At 44.3% G+C, this 16,086-nt stretch overlaps 1 pseudogene; it reads right to left on the bottom strand.

Annotated features, from left to right (window-relative positions):
• Positions 1-13,280: 13,280 nt before the first annotated feature.
• Positions 13,281-15,386, bottom strand: LOC112934995 (proline-rich protein 32-like; annotated as a pseudogene).
• Between the last annotated feature and the right edge of the window lie 700 nt (positions 15,387-16,086).

Raw genomic sequence — 16,086 nt, forward strand, 5'->3', positions numbered from 1 at the left:
AAAAAAAAGGATCAGATTTTAAAAATATGGGCCACTAAGGTAAATTTCTTTTGCAGCTGAGTAGATCTGTTTCTACAGCAGAACTTACCATCTTTCCTTTCCAAAAAGATGTCTCCGAGCTATTCATACTCTGGGGGCAGTTCACACTGCTTGCTCCCCATATATAACCTTGTGTATTTTTATCCAGCTGAAACCAGAATAAAGTGAGTATCATGGGAAGACTTTAGGGACAAAGGTATGGTAATAAGTCCAAGTGTGGCTTGAGGGATAGTGTCTGACAGGTGATACTTCTGCCATGTATATTTAAAGCTGCTGATTGTGTACATTGGAACCCTAGAGGGTTTTTGCTTTTGTTTCAAGTGAAGGCTTTATGTGTTGAGAGCAGTTTAAAGTCCACAGTGAAATTGAGGGGAAGGCACAGAGGTTTCCCATACACCCCCTTCTTCCCACTATCAATATTCCCCACCAGAGGGGTACGTTTGTTACAACTGATGAGTCTACACTGACACATCATAATTACCCAGTCTAGAGTCTACATTCAATCCTGGTGTACAAATGTAGGATAACGTGTACCTGTTACTCTAGGACATAGAGTATTTCCACTGCTCAAAAAGCCCTCTGTGCTTTTCTTCCTTCCCCCGTCAATCCCTGGCAACCGCTGATCTTTTTACTGTCTCCATAGTTTTTGCCTTTTCTGGAATGTCATATTATTGGAATCACACATTAAGTAGCCTCTTCAGATTGGCTTCTTTCACTTAGTAATATGCATTTAAAGTTTCTCTGAGTCTTGATGACTCACTTCTTTTTTATTGCTGAATAGTATTCCATTGTCTGGATGTACCACAGTTTATTTATCTGTTCACCTAGTGAAGGATGTCTTGGTAGCTTCCAGGCTAGACTGTTTTTAACTCCTTTGCCAGAACTGTCTCCTCAAGCCCCTGGTTATCTTAAAAAAGTTATGGTCCAGCCATCACCATTAGCAGCACAGCAGACCTCCAGGACTTGGAATAGAGAGCAACTGTTTACACCTCGATTATCTAGAGAAGGGGCTGGGCATGCTACCCTTGGACCAGATCTGACTTCTTCCTAACTTCTCATTTTATGCCTATTTTACCAGTAACATATATCTTTCCTCTTGTGAATATAAGATCATTGTAGAAATTTGAAAGATTCAGAAGAGTTAGAATATTAAATATCACTCAATATTCTACCGCTGAGATAAAAGGTTAAAATTAGGTAGTATACAATGTATACAGTTTTTATTTGACTTAAAAAATTTATACCTTGTGTTTTTAAATATTCTCCAAAACACAATCCTTGATGGTTGCATGGGTACGCTACGGTGCAATATTTTTCTCCACTTTTGATGTTTGGAATATTTCTAAAGTTTTGCTATTATGAATAGTACTATGAGAAATAAACTCATTCATAAATCTTCACTTTGTTTTGTTTTTGCACATCTCCTAATTCTTTGAATTAATTCTTAGAATGGCAGGTAATAGGCCTAAGCGTCTCAACACATTCTGAAGCTTTTGATACGTGCAGGCCAACTGTCCCTCCTTTGATGCTGTCTCAATGAATGTACTTTTTGTTAGTGTGTAGTGCAAAATTCCCTTTTGACCGATCTAGCATATCATCTTAAAAAAGAGAGAAAGAGAGATTGGGAAGAAAAGATTTGCTATCAGCATGATAGGAGAAAATATTTTTCAGCATTTTTATCTCATGCATTTTTAATTCTTAGCAAGATTAAATACCTATCTACCTAGCCCATTTGCATTTCCTCTTTTGTCATTTTTTTCCTTTCCCATCTTTTGCCTATTATTCTGTTAGTATGCCTCTCTCTTAATAATGTATTTGTAAGACTTCCATAGGTTAAGAATTTTTCTCCTCCTTATATTTATATGAATCTATCTATCTCTCTATGTAACCAAACAATATATTTAAATATTTTTTTTATCGAAATCTTACCATTGTTGCATTTCCCAAGCAGGGGCAGGATGTGAGTCCCCAGTGGGAAGAAGCTGGCCTCCTGTTGGAGACATGGACTCTAACCCTAGCTCTTGACTACCTTTACCACTTTGCAAAGCTCCAGGAAAGCCAAACAAAGGAATATCCCTGCCAATCTCTCAAGAGCAACAGGATTAGGAAGAAAATGAGGCTTCTAAGAGCATGACTAAACATTTAATACCCCCTCGGAACCCACAAAACAAAAAACACAATCATCTTCATCTCATTAAAAAGAAAACAGAAGGACAGTGGCTTTGCTGCTCTCCTTAACTGGATTATAAACCTCAGATGGCAATTGTTTTTGAGACAAAGTGGCCAAAGCTTTATGGTCAAGAGGGGATAACTCAGAGCAGGGCTTCAGAACCTTTCATCCCTAGAAAAATGGGGCTTAATTTCTACATCATAAGTGGTTTTAATCTGCACAACTTTCCTACTGCTTTCGAAGCAATTCAGTTTCAAGAACAATGGAAGCTAGCACCCCCTTTGGGGGTGGCCGTAGGCAGCTCTCATTTGGACAGATATTTTTGAAATTTTTTTTTTCATTGTCACAAAAAATGAACTGGTGATACCTAAGCAAGTGCTAAAGAAGAGCTTAATATATTGGCAGATAAGAACACAGCACACACTGGAGGAATGTATTATGGACATAAGCCATAAAAATGTTTTCAATTTCTTTTGGTGTTAAGATACAGCATAAGAAACTAGTCAATTTCTGGAGAGTCACTTGAGGCAATTTGCATATAGAATGTTTATTGCAGGATGGCAGATGTGACTCTGAATAAATGGAGCCGGTTCTTGTGGATGTTGCCTCCCATCTCTGTCCAGGCTCCCAGCATCTGGAAACTGTGACCATGCTGCATTAAGAAAAATGATTCCAGGGATCGAGAGACAATATTAGGCCTTCTCCATAAAGTTTATATGATTTTAACTTAATTTGCTAATTGACATAGTACCATTAGAGGTTTCTGTAAGGTGAGCAACTTAAGCAACTCTTTCAGCATCAGGAGAAATAAATGGGTTTCTCCCGGTCCCAGAAACCATTCGTTTCTTTCCCCTTTTAAAGATGGCATAACATAAATTCACCTTGTTTATACTCATCGACATCCTTTTGCATTTCATTGTGGAAGACAGCTTACTTGCAAAGCCTCCTTTATAGCCAGGTTCTGGGAAGCATTTAATTACATACCGAGGGAGGGGCACTTCATGTGGATAAAAAAGATGATGGAAATGCTGAGAAGTGACACCATTGAAAGAGAGGATCATCCACCAAATTGGAAAACCCAACAGACAATTTTCTTGGACTCCATTCCAGATGTAAGAAAGCTGTCTTGTAAACCAATCACCCTGCCAACCACTGTTCCCTCGGGGGCTCTGGCAAAGGGAAGGAGGGGCACAACAAGTGCCACAGTTGTAGCTCATCACGGATTTCTCAGTCCAGATGCAATTGTGCAAGTGCATAGGTTTTGCTTTCTTTTCTGGTCACCTTCAGGGGTCAGATTCCAGGGCTCACTGCGGGCTCATCTCTTTCTCAGCCACACACCACAGGCTCCCACATTTCCTCAAGAGCAAATGTCGTTAACTTGTAGGTTGGTCTTCCAAGACCTGCCCAGCTAAGTTATATCTCACAGTTAGATACGCTCAAGGCATCCTGCAGGTTTCCTTCATGCCTCCCACCGCCATCTCTGGATGTGCATTTACTTGTGTGCTCACTGGCTTCTCCCACCAGGCTGTGGTCAGGGCTCTCTGCCGCTCCCTGCACCTGTAACAGGCAGGCCATAGAAGAGGCACCCGGGAATCCTTGGTGACAAACAGGGGAACTCTGCGGTTTTCCCAGGGCGACTGGTGTCCATTCTCCTGCCTTGTCCAGGCAAAATTCCCCAACAGCTTGATTTCCATCTGTCTCCTTTTTACTTTCTCTTTCCTTTTCTCTGTCCTTCCTCCCTTCCCCCTGTTCATTTGTAACAACTTTATTGGTTTCCTTGTTTTTTTTTTTTTTTTCTCTCCCATGTTTCTCCAGAAGGAAACAGATGGGTAGAGGACTTCAGATGAATACTGAATATCACATCCCCATTGATGAGATCATTTCAGAATTTTCTAAAATTATTCTTCACGGTTACATGGCCAGGGAGAAAATATCCCTGGGTTTTTGAGAGTCGGGACACTGCTGCTGCCAGGTTTAAATCATTATTAAAGAGACAAAGGCTCACCAGGATAAAGCTGCTGGGAAGTTTTCCTTAGCAGTAGAATATATTCACTAAATAGTACTCACCTGGAGGTAGGTTGGGCAAGAGCTCCTTCTTGGGTGTGTGCGTGTGTGCAATTACTTGTCACCATATCTAAATGTCATATCTGGGGGAGCTTATCTTCCTTTAGGCATTTACAATAGCATCCACCTTGGGACTGCCACCATGGAGAGGACTCAGCCTTGGAAAGAATCTTTTTAATGGTCCAATATTAATGGCATGAAATTTCCCACTCCCCCTCCCCCTTTAAAAAAATTGTGGGCAAATGTGTCAGAAGGGTGATATCATGCCTTGAGAATATGACAGGTGTTCCAGGTAGGGTTGCCTGCTTGCCGTATTTGATTATCTCACCCCTCAGTCTCTGGAAAATAAAGTAGGTCTGAATTTGGCTCTTTAGAGAAGCAATCTGAACTTGGTAAGGATTAAGCCCATCGGTTGGGTCTTGAGCCATTTCTAGCATTGATACAACGAGCTGGGGTTGCTGGATTCAAAGAGCAAGCAAATCCAGCCACAGTACCTGAAAGCTAAATACCCTCCCTTCGCAGTGGTGTCCACAGCAATTCGACTCCAGGTCAACCACCTCTCTCTGCCACCTTCATCTCAGCCGGAGAAAGGCTGCCCTGGTGCAAAGCTGCAGCAAGGCTCAACATCTCACACGCAGGCAGGGAGGTCTGTCGGTAACCTAGCAACGTGGCTACAAAAGCATCCTCATGTTGTTTAGCTTTTCAGATAATGAAATGATAGTCACAACATTTTGCATTTAAACAGCACAGTCTCCAAGGCCCTTCAAGACTGTTGTGAACAGAGAAAAGGAGTCACAAGAACTTGGTCCTCCCAGGATGGCTAGCTCCATTTTACAGATGGCTAAGCCAGAGCTAAGAGAGCACAGGGGGCCGTTTGAGGCAGGTGATAGAGCTAGCCGGGCAGCATTCAGAGAGAACTTCCAACCAATGAAAAAAAAAAAAAAGAAAAAAACACAACAACAAAGAAAGGGAACTGTAAACCAGCCCATTTTTTTCTCATTAAACTTTATAACTCCTAGGGAGCAGAAAATATATTGGTTATATATTTTGAAAAGTACCAGCTTTGCTGATTGCTAAATTATAGATGAAATCAATGGGTAGGTGGTCTCTCGCACAGCCACACTGCTGAACGGAGAATCAGCTATGGGAAAAGTTTGCATGATGCTCACAGCTCTCTAAAAGTGTGATTATCCTGTGACTGTTTTCATTTCTGATCTGAACGCAGATCCTGTTGTTTGTCTCTGCCTTTTTTTGTTAACAGTGGTGGATTGAAAAAAATTGCTGCACGTTTTTTGATATTCCTTCCCTTGAGAGATAGGGTCTTTGTAATCTCCCCTGAGTCTGGGTGGGTTTCTGACTGATTCAGCCAACAGACTATTTTATTTTTTATTTTTTATTTTTTTAAGATTTTTTTTTTCAATTTTTTTAATTTATTTATTTATGATAGTCACAGAGAGAGAGAGAGAGAGAGAGGCAGAGACACAGGCAGAGGGAGAAGCGGGCTCCATGCACCAGCAGCCCGACGTGGGATTCGATCCGGGGTCTCCAGGATCGCGCCCTGGGCCAAAGGCAGGCGCCAAACCACTGCGCCACCCAGGGATCCCCAGCCAACAGACAATTGTAGAAGTTATGCTATATGACTTCCTGGGCTGAATCAAGGAAGGTGATACAGTGTCTTCCTTGTTCACGGACACTGGGAGCCCAGGGAAGCCGTGTAGGAAGCCTGACTAGGGCTGCCATGCTGTGTGGGAACCCAAGCCACACGGTGAGCCTGTGTGGAGGGACTCTGGTTAGCCATCCCAGTTGAGCTCAGCCTTTGAGTCATTGCCACCCAGGCACCAGACATGTGAGTAAAGAAGCCTCTGGGTAATTATTCTGGCCCTCCCAGCCATTCTAGCGGTCCCATCGGATGCCTCTGACATGGTGAAACAGATACTATCCTTACTGTGTCCTTTCCGAATTATCTGTAAGAATAATTATATCTTTGTTGTTTTATGCCACTAAGTTTTATGGCCAAACCCAAGTTTGTATGCCTAAGGTGCAGCAAAGCCAATCACGGAGACACTGAGTACGCAGCAAGAAAGGGTCTATTGGAGAGACAGCCAAATGGGTACAGCTGAAGGCAGGCCTCAAACCCACCTCACCAAGGGTTGGGGGTTGCGTCTATCTAAGGTCAAGGGGGTCGGACTGTCATGTGGGGGCAGGCAATGTAGGCTGCATGCAGCATGCTGATTGGATATAGGGACAAAGGGTGGGGGGCAGCCTCCTTTCTGAGCATGCACAGTCTGGAACCTTGTCTCTTCCTGGGACACCTGCTCAGTAATTAAACAGCAGCATAATCCTGCCATGGGTGTGCGCGTGTGTGGAGGCCCACCGTGTGCTGTCACACAGGTTACTTTCGTTCGCTCTTCATCCTTCCTGTGCCAATGCAAGAATTCTCCCCAATTTGACCCAGTCTTAACTAGTCTTACTGGTGGTCGGTCAATATCTGCAAAGCAAGCTCATAAATCAGGCAGGTCAGCCCACGTTTCCTGAGGGTGGAAGGGTAAAGCATCTGTTACTGCGTTGGTTTCAGTTTAAGGACATTTCTTAACTGGCAGTAATACCTCGAGCACTGATGAAGCCCCAATTGTTTGCCCTCCTCTGCACAGTCAGGTCTGGGAGGAGGGGCTGTGGCCCTTTCCCAACCCCTGAGGGTGACTTTTGATTTGTCTAAGCTAATTATGGTCATGTCCTTTCTCTTACTACATATTGACATTAGGTGTGGCCCGGAGATTCAGTCCTGGCCTGTAAGAGGAGTGAAGTTTGCTGGGGCCGCTTTCAGGACATGTCCCCTTATCCTTGATAAGATTTACAGGACGGGGTGGTTCTCAGGGCTGCTTTGGGATGCTGTTGTCTGCACGTGGTGCCTCCATCTGCGATACCCATCCTAGGACTCTCAGGAGAGCCAACAGTTCGAGAGGACAAGCCACACACTGAAGGTGGCCGGTCAAAGAGAGAAGGTTGGGGAAGCTATGTCCTTGGTGATGCACAGCATTGGTGTCCCCGAGCTGCCACCACGTTTGCTCACTTCTTGTTATGTCCTGGGAATTTCCTCATTGTTTAAGCCTGTTTGCATTGGACCTTCTGGGACCTTCAGTCAAAGCTTCCTAACTGCCCTTTGATATTTCAGAGCCTAAGTTTTGGTCCTAAAGATCCAGGTTCAGATCTTGGCTCTGTCACCTATTTGCTGTAAAATCGAATTTCAGTCGTTCCGACTCTGTTTCTTTATCTGTACAATTAGGATAAAAAGGTTTTCATCAGGGACGCCTGGATGGCTAATCGGTGGAGCATCTGCCTTAGGCTCAGGGCATGATCCCCAGTCCCGGGATCGAGTCCCACATTGGGCTCCCTGCATGGAGCCTGCTTCTCCTTCTGCCTGTGTCTCTGCCTCTCTCTCTGTGTTTCTCATGAATAAACAAACAAAATCTTAAAAAAAAAAAAAAAAGGTTTTCATCATTGCATTTTTGTGAAGATAAAATGATCCCTCGAGAAGTAGTTACTGAGTGCCTGCCTCCCAGCTCAAAGGGTCAGAGAAACACTTTCGGGAGATGGCCTACTTCTAATCCCCCTCCTAGAACCCAGTCTGCTTTGTTCGCACCGTCTTATTTCTCCATGAACACGTCCAACTGCCCTTTTCTTGTTTACTTCCTCTCGGATAGTCACGGCCTGTCACAGGCTAGTACTTAAGAGCAGACTGGACACCCACCCACACCTCTAGCTGAGGGGCTTAGCTGAGGGGCGCTTTCCTGTGTGTTTGGAAGCATCACTTAGGGGGTGTGCTGCCTTGACCCTGGTTATCCCAAAGAGTCCCCGCTCCTCACATCCAGCTCTGAGCCTGCTGGGGACCCAGGCTGTCTGGCCCAGTCCTTGGGCTGCCTCTGTCAGAGCCCCGAGGAGGAAAAAACAAGTCAAGTCTGCCCACCAGGCTCTGGGCTGCCGGGCTTCGGAGAGCTGCAGCTGTGTAGCCATCGTGTCATGAGTGATGGGCCATGAGCACTCAGCTGTGCACAGCCTCACCTCCAAAAATGCACACGCGGCCCTTTCTTTTTCTGTGCACTTGTATCTGCTCACTGAGGCATTTCCCTGGAGTTCGGGATGGTGCGTGTTTCCAGGGGTTTGTCGTTCCGAGGGCTTCTTGCAGTCTTGCAGAGAAAACCTGCTGAATCACCACGGGTGGCCAGAGCTGGCATTTGATAGTGTGTTTCTGAGGAGGAGGCCACTGACAGTGGAACCCTTAGGGATTTGTTTTTTTATTTTTTTTGGAGTTCAATTTGCCACATATAGCATAACACCCAGTGCTCATCCCATCAAGTGTCCCCTTCAGTGCCCGTCACCCAGTCACCCCCACCCCCCGCCCATCTCCCTTTCTACCACCTCTTGTTCGTTTCCCAGAGTTAGGTGTGTCTCCTGTTCTAGATCTGTCTCCCTCTCTGATATTTCCCACTCATTTTCTCTCCTTTCCCCTTTATTCCCTTTCACTATTTTTTATATTCCCCAAATGAATGAGAACATATAATGTTTGTCCTTCTGCAATTGACTTCCTTCACTCAGCATAATACCCTCCAGTTCCATCCACGTCGAAGCAAATGGTGGGTATTTGTCGTTTCTAATGGCTGAGGAATATTCCATTGTATACATAGACCACATCTTTTTTATCCATTCATCTTTCGATGGACACCGAGGCTCCTTCCACAGTTTGGCTATTGTGGACATTGCTGCTAGAAACATTGCAGTGCAGGTGTCCCGGCGTTTCACTGCATCTGTATCTTTGGGGTAAATCCCCAGCTAGCTGGGGGCATCCCAATGCCAGATTTCAGGTTGTACTACAAAGCTGTGGTCATCAAGACAGTGTGGTACTGGCACAAAAACAGACACATAGATCAATGGAACAGAATAGAGAATCCAGAAGTGGACCCTCAACTTTATGAACCCCTAGGGATTTGTTTTTTTTTTTAATTAATTAATTAATTTATTTATGATAGTCACACACACAGAGAGAGAGAGAGAGAGGCAGAGACACAGGCAGAGGCAGAAGCAGGCTCCATGCACCGGGAGCCCGACGTGGGACTCGATCCCGGGTCTCCAGGATCGCGCCCTGGGCCAAAGGCAGGCGCCAAACCGCTGCGCCACCCAGGGATCCCCACCCCTAGGGATTTGTGAAGGGGTGAGGTGGTCTCATCAGGAAGAGGGGAGGTAAGCATTCACCTTCTGGGGCCCTACCTGTCCTCTTGCCTTTTCTACCTCCCTTTTTTTGGTTATAGAGAAAACAGCCGGCCCCTTAACTGAGATCTAGATTGGAACGCTGAAGTTGCTGTTCGGACACTGTTTGACCTTGGGTAAGTTACTTAACCTCTCTGAGTCTGCTGCTTTTTTTTTTTTTTTAATGAAGATAATGCTTAACTCATAGGGTTGTTGGAAGGATTAGATGAGCTCACTGCCTAGTGTAGTGCTCATAAATGTCTCATTTTAGATACCCTCTGAAAATTCAAGTGCATATCAAGGATTCCTATAATACAATACCTGCTTATCTATGAGGACTCCTTCATCACTTAATGATAATTAAAGCAAGGATTGACAGGAATTAAGTAGAGAGGGTCAAAGGAGAGAGTCAGAATCTTGTAGGAAGTGGGTGATAGCACCAAAGACATGGATTTTCTCACCTTGCAGCTTTCCCTGGATTTGGGCCTTTTAGGGAAATGACTTATACATATGTATAGATTTTTTTTAAAAAGATCATTTCTAAGGTACACACTTTTTTCACAGTTTAACATCCGAGTTTTGAATTCATTTGACGATTTATGGCATTTATAATTATAACTCTTAAAATGACATGTTATATTCATAATTGATGGCATCTTAGTTTTGATGAATATGGTAATACTCTCTATAAACAACAACAGTGGCAAGAATCTAGGGCTTGCGTTGGGCTATCTTAGAACCATGTCTTCCAACATAATAGCCACTAGCCCCATGTGGGTTTTGGGAACTCGAAACGTGGCGAGTCCCCCTATGACCTGCTGTAGTGCAAAATGCTCACCGGATTCTGAAGACTTAATATGGAAAAAAATAATGCTACAATGTCTCCTTAACACTTTTTTTAATTGATAGCATGTTGAAGTGATCATATTTTGGATATATTGGGTTAAATAAACTACATTATTAAAATTGATTTCATCTTTTTACTTTTTTAAAGTGGCTACTAGCAACTCTAAATCCCTGTTTGCGGCTCGCATTGCATTTCTCCTGGACAGCACTGCTTTGGAAGAAGATCTCAGAGATTTTGGTGGCCACCCATTAGAAACCGGATGGACTTAACTCCAGATTTGGTTCAGGTGTCAAGACTGATTATGCTGCATATCATACCCTCCTTCTGGGGAGGGTAGAGTAGATCCTGGGCAGGTCCAAAAATGGCTTGAGAGAGGAAGGAAAGGAGATTATCTTGGCGTTTCTCGGGTGGTTTAGGGTACAGGACTGTGGTGAGGGTTCCTGCCGACAGAAGCTTGTGAGACTTAAAATTGCCCCGGGGAATACCTGGGCTGTTTTTTTTTTTTTTTTTTAGCTTTCCCAGATGTTGAGACAGAAGGGGGAGGTGGAAGGTGAGGTGAAAAGTGTCAGTTCCGAGGGCTGATAATAGACGAGTCAGACTTACTACATTATCCAGTTCTGCGCCCTCATTTTACCAAGGAGGATTCAGACATAGAAAGGGGAGGTGACTTGCCCAAGGTCACACAGCCAGCTAGTGGTGGTGCTGGCGCTGGAGAGACCAGAGATGTTTTTCCTTCTGTTTCACAGCATCTCATGGAAAGCTACCTTGGAGGACAAGAAAATCCTTTGTCCAGGGGATGGTCTCCATGATTTGTGGCTCTGTAGGGAAGGAGGACGTGCTCAAGGATGGCAGTCAAGCTTGGCAATGCCACCAGCGACTCTCTCGCCAGGGCAGCCCTAGGCCAATTTGGCTCATGTTTGCTGACAAGCTGGATCAAGAAAGTGATTTGAAAAGTAAATATTCCACAGAAAATGAAATCAAGAATCTGAAAAAAGACAAACAAAAAAACCCCAAACACAAACAAATCCATGAGAACGAAGTGGACATTGTGCATATGCTTCTTTTCAACATTAAAGTGGCTTTGAATCAGGCCAAGAAGCCCTCACATCTCCATTTTAGTTGAGGCTTAAAAACTTCCAAGAGAGGTTATTGTCCAGGGACAGAGGTCTCCCTTTGCAGGTGCAGAGCTTAAATGTTCTACAAAGAAAAGGAAATAAACTCATTGGGGTTTGTTCTAATATTTTGAGGAGAGTTGCTTTGAACGTACAGCATGAATTTTGGAAGCCTGGGTACTTAAAAACACACTTGGGAAGGGATTGATTTTAAAATCTGAATCTTTGCCTGGTTCTTGGCTTCTCTGAAGTGTCGGTCGTTTAGTGTTTTGTGTTTATTGCATCCATCACAACTAAATCTGAATTTGTTTTGATTTTTCTGATTTCCTTCTACCCTGGAAGTAGAACAGCCTTTTCTGTGCAAATGACTTTGGATAAAGTCTTAAATAATTACCAATCCCAGCTGACACTTACTGCAACCCTGGAACGTGCTCTATCTGCTGCCTTCCCGGAAGAATGTAGGATGGAAGGAATTGCTTGAGAGCCAGATCAAGAGCTCCCCCTGGATTGTGGCCAATCAAGAGCATTTCATAAATGTTTGCCTGTAGAGTCAGCCCACAGTTGCCTGGTGAATGGGACATGATTGATATAAACAGGTAAAAGCTGTGGTCAATACCCAAGTACTGATACTTGGCTTTGAAATATCTTTTGTTTGGTACTGTATTTTGAATATGAGGGATTTTTTTTAAAAGATTTATTTTTATTTATTTATGATAGACATAGAGAGAGAGAGAGAGAGAGAGAGAGGCAGAGACACAGGAGGAGGGAGAAGCAGGCTCCATGCCTGGGACTCAGGATCGCGCCCTGGGCCAAAGGCAGGCGCGAAACCGCTGAGCCACCCAGGGATCCCCCAAATATGAGGGATTTTATGGTTAAAACAATACTCACCTATACCAACTATGTATTCTGTGCCAAGCCTGGGGTAAAGCAATTTCATATTGGGGATAACCTCTCTATTGATTCTAGGATTTACTGTCTGAAGGCCTTTTTTGCTTAGAGAGGAACACTTGCTGCTACCTTTTTACTGATTCTCAGTTTATTAACTTTTTGGACTTTATGAAACAATAGATATTTCTTTAAACATTAAATAATACTTCTCAAAATATTTTCACGCTACTTAACATGACTAAGCAGTCAAAATTTAGGAGTTTGACATGATATTTTCCCTCCCAGACTTAGAAACTTATTTGATGAAGCTATTTTAAACAGTTAATTTTCGTGCCTCCAGTATATTAGATTCTCTTAAATGTTCTAAACACCCTAAGAAGGAGATAAACTTGTGGAATATTGCAAAGATTGCAGGCCTTATTCTCACAATGACATTACTGATTTCAATGTTTTATTTTTTCTATCCATATCCACACCCTCATTCTCATTCTTATTTCTTATACCTTCCCAGGGTAGCAGTAATTTTACTAGAGCAGCTTAGATGGCAGGATAAACAGTAGAGTTTTGGCCTGGGCATGGGACCTGGTTTTCAAGTTCAGGGTGATTTAAACTCAAGTCTAGTCAAAGGCTCTGGCAGGATCCATTTTTTAATTTGTTTCTCTCACTAATCATGTATTGTAGGATTTTGAGGTTTTCAGGCTTTTGAAGGTCTGTTCTTTTTCACTGTTCTGCCATTATTATTTTTTTTTCAAACTTTAGAATTTTAATTGAATCTTCAAGCATGTAAGGCACATTAGTGCTAAGCAAAGTGTAAGAGGATATAGGGGGTTTCAACTATAAAAACATAAATGGGTAATTTTCACCTCTTCCCCCAACCCTTTTTCCCCTCCATTTATTGTTGGTTGTTCTCTCTGAGGGTTCACGTGCCCCAGGAAGGAAAATTGGCAAAATAAGAAGGCAGCAGAGGACCCAATATCGGGGGTGGAGCAAAAGCAATAGGCATTGCAAGAAATGGACTGAAACTCGGAGGTCGAGGAGGTATAAAGCAATGAGCAGTAGGGTGAGTACTGGAAGACAAGGGGAGAGACCCTGACCAATTCTCTGTGGGATGCCACTGGCTTCCCTGTGGGAAAGAACCACGAGCCAGCCCTTCCTTGCTGGCCTTTCTTGTATTTCCTGATCTAATTGTGGGGATATGTGTGTGGGGAGGCTCTTACTTGTGGACCCCTGGGTGGAAAGAACCCCTGACCTCATGGCAAAGCTATGTATGACCTTGTATTATTGCCACGTCTCTTGGTGCCCCCACTGCTGACCCCTGCCCCCCATCATTGGTGCAGGAGGGCTGCCAGAGAATTCCTGGGACACATTCATAGAATCCTGTCCCCTAAGCCTCTAGCCTCCCAGGCCCTCAGAGCTATTTACTTCTGCTGCTGAAAGGGACTCTTCCGTAGCAGCAGGTGGTGGCCCATAGAGGTGTTCATGAGCTCTGGACCTGTCCACAGGAATGTAGGCTCCTGGAGTCTCAGAGGAGTGCTCCAGTTGCTGTCTGCCAGGTGAGTCAGCACATTGAAGGGGGTCTCAGCAGGATGTGATGGTGGCCCCAAGGCTCTGCATCATCTTTGGGCATGGAACTTGGACCCTGGAGAGACACGTCTTCATCGGGGTGCGGCTCCCGGGTTGCACACTCATCTGCAACTTCTCCACTGGGTGAAGGGGAGTGACCACCAAGGATGTTTTCAATACAAGCCTTGGAGAAAGTCCATCAGGAAAACCTTTGAGAGGTAATGGAGAAAAGCAGCTGAATGGCCACGTAGGCCAACTCAGTCTGGAGAGAGGACTTGTGCTTCTGCTTTAGAGCAGCTTGGCAACTCGAAGGAAGCCACGGACCAGCTGCTTCTTTCTAGATTTGGAGTTCTCTCTGTTTTGCCTTGATTGTGTATTGGCCGGGCCTTTAGGTAATATTGGAAACATCATTATAATTTCCTAATATCTCACTATTATCAATTAAGAAGTGCATGGAGAGGATTAGGTTTGTGCTGTACATTCTCCTCTTTGGGCTATAGGGTGGATGCAGAGATGTGCCTTCTGGTTCCCTCCTGAGGACTTAGGCACTCATTCCCCTGGATGTCAGGCATGTTGCCTGTTGGACGGCTCATAACAAGGTCCTTCTTCCAGAAATTGTCTTTGGAGCAAGGGAAGCTGCCTTGCTCCAAGGATAGGTTGGTGTGGTGGTACAAATGCTTGACCCCTTGCCTCAGTCTGGGATATCTCTGAACAGCCATTCCAATTTTAGAGCTCCCCACAGGATCGGCTTAGACTTTTGTTGCCACTGCCTCGCAATTCAACACTCCCCTCTGTCCCATCCCTTTTCCCTCATTTATTTTCAGCAGTTCTCAACAGGACACCCCAATAACTTCCATCTCAGAGTTTGTTTCCACAGAGCCCACCTATGACGGTTGGGAGGTTAGTCCAAGGAAATAGTATCTGGGGGATGATGCCACCAACCAGGCGGCAATGAGGACCCCATCATTGGTCATGGGCCCCTGGCTTGTAGTAAGGTGCAGTTGCTAAAATGTGGTCAACTGACATGGGATATTAGCAGAAAGAAATTCATCAGCAGGTGCAATATTGGAGTATTTTTTTTAAAAGATTTTATTTATTTATTCATGAGAGACAGAGACAGAGAGAGAGAGAGAGAGAGAGAGAGAGAGAGGCAGAGACACAGGCAGAGGGAGAAGCAGACTCCATGTAGGGAGCCTGACATGGGACTTGATCCCGGGATTTCAGGATAATGCCCTGGGCTCAAGGCAGGCACTAAACCACTGAGCCGCCCAGGGATCCCCAATATTGGAGTATTTGAGAGGTCAGGGAAAGTAAAAAGAATTGGAATGATGAAATTGGCTGGTGGTTATTTGGGGATATCAAGGCATTGAGAAAATGAAAAGCTGAGGGTGATTAATTACCCATTTAAGGTGAAGTGTAAAATGTAGAAGGCCTCCTTGGCAGCATATAGAGAGACTCCCATTACCTACAGCCAAAAGGCAGAAAATGCTCAGCATCAGGTCTAGGACTTAATTTAAGGGGTACGGAGCTCCAGGAGAGGTTGAATTCTCAAACCTGGCAAGTCTGCTACCTAAGGTCAGGGTCCCGATGAGAAAGGTGTGGATCTCTGAGACTTGGGATGGGGTCCCTGGGTTAATGTAAATGAAAATTTTAATTCCTAGAGTCCCCTGACCTCTCTAGGCCTGTAGATATGGTCATAGTCCTCACTATTAAATGTTAGTTCACACTTTTCTTGACACAAGGCAGAGGTACTCATCCTGACCACCTCTAGGATCTATCTCTGGCTCTTCTCTAGATCGATAACTGGAGTTGAGTCATAGTGTGACCTGGCTGGAGAAGTACTGGGTCTGTTGCAGGAGGAAAGGGGAGCAGCAAAAACCTGGGGATCTGTGGTATCCTGAACTAGAAGAGCTGAGGGGATCAAGGGAGGGGAGTGAGGGGGAAGGGGAAATACAAAGTTGGCTAAAGGAGAGTTTATTGATATGGGAACACTCTCACAGGACCTGTGGCTTGACACTATGGAAAGAACCTTGGAGAATGATGCTAATATGCTGCTAGCACATTGTTCTTAGAAGCTTGGAGAAAGTGATGGTCTATGCTAAGTGAAGGAGAGATGCCACACTGTGTAGCAGATGGTAGGAGGGATCAAAGGATCAGAGAAG

Source organism: Vulpes vulpes, chromosome 11 (assembly GCF_048418805.1).
Source record: "Vulpes vulpes isolate BD-2025 chromosome 11, VulVul3, whole genome shotgun sequence".
In the NCBI taxonomy this organism is placed as follows: Eukaryota; Metazoa; Chordata; class Mammalia; order Carnivora; family Canidae; genus Vulpes; species Vulpes vulpes.